This window comes from Dasypus novemcinctus, chromosome 8, assembly GCF_030445035.2.
Source record: "Dasypus novemcinctus isolate mDasNov1 chromosome 8, mDasNov1.1.hap2, whole genome shotgun sequence".
NCBI lineage: Eukaryota > Metazoa > Chordata > Mammalia > Cingulata > Dasypodidae > Dasypus > Dasypus novemcinctus.
Window position 1 is genome coordinate 27,500,226 of NC_080680.1, and position 5,517 is coordinate 27,505,742.

The window sequence follows — 5,517 nt, forward strand, 5'->3', positions numbered from 1 at the left end:
TTGAATACTTCTCATTTAAATTTATATATGTTGAAACATCCTTTGTTAGACTGTATGTCCCCATTTTTTAATTTGAAAAATGTGGAAACTAAATTTAACTCTGTAGATTTTTCTTAATAAGGACATTCATATCTGGATTATAATGACAGAAATATAAAAGTTATTGTTTTCTGGAAACCCAAGTTTCCTGGCATTTGTATCATTGGAATCTGATTCTGTTTTTAAAGATAAAAAAAGTTGCAGTTAAAACTAGTTTGACTTAATGCCAACTTTAACACACAGTAATGTGACATTTACTGATTTTTTGTGCTTTAGATGGTTATGAATTGGAGAATCTGAGCCCTCACTCGGATCATACTTCTGCAAGACACAAAATGAAAGTGGGTGGAAGGGAAGAGGAAAGGAGAGGAGGGGAGGGGAGGGGAGGGAGAACAAGAGAATGAGAGAGGAGAGAGCCTTGTGAAATAGTTTGTACCCATCTCAGCTTTCATCTCAAAATAATTTCTTGCACAGGCCATTCAAGAAGCATGATGAGGATAATAATCAGCTGTTGTGTTTAGATTCCTTTTAGTTTTATTGTGGAATAATTTAATTAAAATACATTTTTATTACTGTTTTATGGCCTCTGTCTGTTTTCTCTACTGCTGTAATTTCCTGAAAAGGAGATGTATGACATCCTGTGGCATCTCCAATAGCTTTTCAATCATCAATTCATATCTTCTGGGTTAGTTTCATTTTGCCAAAGGAATCCTTTTTTATTTAGCATTCTTGTCACTGAAATGAGTGGTCTGATTATCAGATGCACCTCACAGTTATGGAAAAATACCTTTAAAATATTTTTATCTCCTCTTTGAATATGATAGACTTATAAAATAGAAACCTCCCAGTAATAAATTTCTGTAAGAAACACGTTATTCCACGTTCCCAAGTGTAGTAGGCAGAGTAATGGCTCCCCAGAGATATCCATGCCCTAATCCCCAGGACCTATTAAAATGCTACCTGATGTGGCAAAAGTGACTTTGCGGATGGATTAAGTGGGGACCTTGGGATGGGGAGATTATCCTGGGTTATCTGGCAGGGCCCAAAGTAATCACAATGTTCATAAAAGAGTCAGAGAGATATGTTGACTTTAGACAGGTCAGAGGGATGCTACATTTCTGGCTTTGAAGATGGAGGAAGGGGCCCCAAACCAAGGAATGCACATGGCTTCTAGAAGCTGGAAATGGCAAGGAAATGAATTCTCCCCTCAAAGCCTCCAGCAAGAGTGCAGCCCTGCTGACACCTTACTTTTTGTCCAGTGAGACCCATTGTCAGACTTCTAATGAACTGTACAACAACAAATTTATGTTGCTTTAAATCACTAAGTGTATGGTAATTTTTTACGGCAGCAATAGAAAACTAATACACCAAGTATTCTTCCTGAGAATAGGTTGAATACTACACTTATTAACTTTAAATTGCATTATTTAATAAATATCTACTGAACCTCACTCTACTTTAATTGTAATATTCAATATAACTGAGGATGGCAGTATTGACAGTAGGTTTCTACTTCTTTATACTTCTTTTCTAACTGCTGCCCTTTTTAGAAACCAATTTTCAGTAGCAACATCCTTGTACTTGGACAGTTTCATTACTACTTATTCTCAAGTCAAATTTTAATCAAATTTGTCAGTAGATAGAAAACTTAAGCTAGATAGGGCTTCATGAATTTTATAACAGTTGACAAAATTGGAGGGAAGCTTCTTCCTTTATATGTAGAAGATTTCTCTTAATTTGAATTATAAGAGTGAAATCTGCCAAGATCACTGTCATGTTGTATCAACATGGTAGATATTCCACAGCCAGTAATGTTATCCAGAAAACAAGCTGGTTCTTGGGAGGGAATTATTAGTTAGTGCCTGTGACAAGAATCTTGGTATAATCCAGTCAGCAACTTCTTTAATTGGAAACCACAGATCAATATGAAGCCAGGATTCATTTACAGAGATACTACTTTTTAAGCACTTTATTTTACCTGTCATGCATTTTTCATACAATATCTATTATCTTGTAACACAAAGAGGTTAAAAAAACTCACTGAGGTTTCTTGGACATGCATGCCAGATGTAAAGAAAAATTTGTGACTGATTTTTTTTTTTTTTTTTTCAGTTTTCACAGACACTTGGTAAAGATATGCAGGCTCTGGCTTAAGGGCTTAAGGCACTGCCTTGGCCACAACTTCAACTGTGATTAACAGAGAGAATTACACTCCCAAAAGGTCTTTGTACAGATCTGGCAAATATCAAACAGTAGTTTTTAGGCTCTTGTTAGTGGGGAGCTAAATTCCACTGTGCTTTTAACTGCAAAGTTTGTGGCATTCGATTGATGTTTAAGAGAAATTAAATTTAACATTAAATTCTTCAAGGAGTTCTCTTTGTATGTGTGTGTAGCCTTCACAGGGAGAGAGCAAGAGAGAGAAAAAGAGAGAAGGTTTAATGAGGCGCAAAATAATCTTTCCAAAGGACCCTGATGCGTGCTGAAGGAAACACTTTTTCTAATTTGAAGACCAATTAGGAAGAAGAGGAATAAAACCATCGAAAACTAGCGTTGCAAATGTCCTGCCCTTTGCTACCTGTTTCCCTTCATTCCCCGACACTTCCCCTCCCCTCTCCTATGCCCACCAACCAAGCTGCTCTCTGGTCTCTTTAGGAAGAGCATCTTGGCTTTACAGAGAAATCAAAGGCCTTCACAAGACAATTCCATTATCTCCTCAATAACAACAAAATATCTTCCCAGTGTGAAACAAACATAAATTTACATCTGTCCTATTCTTTTTCCCTCTTATTACAATGGTGCTATTGCTTCTATGAAGAATAAATCTGTACTTTGAGTTATACTCCCTCTGGCTATCTCTACCACTTTATCCAACTGATTGTTTCTTCTGGTTCTTATATAGTAAACCTTCTCTCTGCATTGGATACGGCCCATCAATCTTTAAGCATGTTGGTCTCTTTTAATCTTTATAAACCACAAAAAGAAAACTCTTTGCCTTTCAGATATTGCATTCTCCTTTTCCTCTGCTCCACAGGCAAATTTCTCAAAAGAATTGTTTTTGTTCACCATCTCCATGTCCTCATCTCCCACCTGCTCTGAGCTCCCCTTAACTAGACTTCTTATCCCCTGACTTCACCAAAATTGCTCAGTTATGTCACCAGTAATATCCATTTCACTATGTTGAATGGACATTCCTGACCTCTCAGCAGCATTTGACTCATCCCCCTGGATAGACTCTTCCTTGAATCTGTGACACAACACTTTCTTGGCAGTTCTCTTACCTATTTGTTCTTCCTTTTGGGATCCACCTCCTGTACCTAATCCTAGACTGCTAGAGTTCCTCAAAGTTCCTGTTTTTGCCTTCTCTGCTTACTCTCCTTCTAGGCAATCTTATGCTTGCCCACATTCTCAATTGCCATCTCTAAGCTGGTGAACCCCAAATATCATTTTCTAGCTCAGACTATTCCTTTGTTTCATACCTATCTGCCCACTTGGCACTTTCTCTTAAGTAGCTCTAGGTCACCCAAAACAAATATGTCCAAGAACATACTCACAACTATTCGGTATTCTACCCCTCCACTTTGTTTTTTTTTTTCAAGTGAATGTCATCAGTAATGGTTCCCATGAATGCTCCACCATCCACCAACATATGGAAGCCAGGAGCTAGGAATCATCTTTGACACATCTCTGTAATCACTCCCCCAATCCCATTCAGCTCAATGTCCTGTTATTTTATCTTTCTATAAATTATTCAAATATATTCACTTCTTATCATCTCTACCAATTTCAACCCAGCCTAAGCATCCAGTGCCTTTCTATAATATAGAATGATCTCACAATGCAAATATCAACATCTTATCTTACAGGTTAAAACCCTCTGATGGCTTCCCACTGTTCTAAGGATAAAAACAATGTAGCTCCAGTGCCCTATGGCCATTTTATATTCTGACCCTTGTATACCTCTCCAGCATTAGCTTGCTTCATTCTTTTTTATTGTCTCCAACCATATTGTCCTTCTTTCAACCCTATATACATGTCACATTCCCTCCAGCCACAGGGCTTTTGCACATGCTTCATCACTCTTCTCTCATTTCTTTCTCTGTAAGGATCATCTTTTCATGGAATCCTTCCTTGTATCCCCTAGCTAGACCAAATTCCTCACATGAAATCTTGTATTTCTCCATAATAGCACCATCACCTAAAACTTACATTTTAGCATATTTGTCTACTTATTTGATTAGTAAACATAGGCCTTAGTTTCATGAAACTCATAGGATATAAAATACCAAGCCATCGTATTCCTGCTTAGCTAAAGTTAGTTGAGCTAGGGTGCCCTGGAAAAATATTTGTTGAACAAATAAATGGAAAGGACTTACAAATTATTCTGTACTATTATAGAGGGGCAGGAAACTGAGTCCCAGAGAGGTAAATTACTAATACTGAAATTCAAATTTAATAATTCTAATATTGGAATAAATTTGTGGAATAATGGCTTTAAATATGCTTTATCCTCCTTCTACAGACTTATGCAAATTTGAGTGGGATCAGTTATCAATTGTTTAATGGTGGTATTGGAAGAATTAAAGGTTACTTCTGCATTCAACATATCTACTATAAATTACTTAATTTTTTTTTGACAATTGACAAAACTCAAATTTTCCTGCCTAAATTCATGTAGCTTATAAAACTTCTTTAGTGAAACCAAACCTTCTGCCTTGGATTGAATTAGAAACATATGCATGACACAGAAAGTAACTCTATGGTAAGTGGATACAGGGTATTCTAGCTACATCTAAATTGGCCTGGCTAAATCTCCAAATTGGATCATGGAAAACTCTCCATTAATAGTCTCTTTGAGGAAGTATGCCAATCTTTTGCCTCTTTGTTTTTAGATCAATTTACTACACATCCCAGTTTTCTACTTTGCATGAAATGGAATTATTAATAATAACTAGCTACTAGGTAAGGTCAGTTAATGGGAAAAGAAGACTGGGGGCAAGAAGAAGGGAGAATTTAAGATTATTTTTCCTTCTCTCTCTTGTATTAGTTGCATCTCTTGTAGCACCTGCATTTCTTCCCTAACTTGAGTTCCTGGCAGACAACCCCTCATTTAGAGGTCCCAGCTCCCACAGGTGAGATATCCCTTGCTTTGGGACATCAGTAAAACCATACTCTCTTTAGGCATAGGAGGTGGTACAACCTTTCTTTCTTTCTTTTCTTTTTGGGCTAGGGTTAGGATTATTTAGGGTTAGGTTAAATTTAGGATTAGGATTTTGGATTGACTTAAATTTGTTTTTAGGTCAGATTTAGGATTAGTTGATGGTTCTGGCTTTCTTGCAGTTAATTATCTGTGGTTTACTTCACAATATCCTGCTTTGTTTCTCAGTTCTACAATAAATTTTCCTTGGCGGCGGACTTGGTCCAGTGTTTAGGGCATACGTCTCCCACGTGGGAGGTCTGCGGTTCAAACCCCGGGCCTCC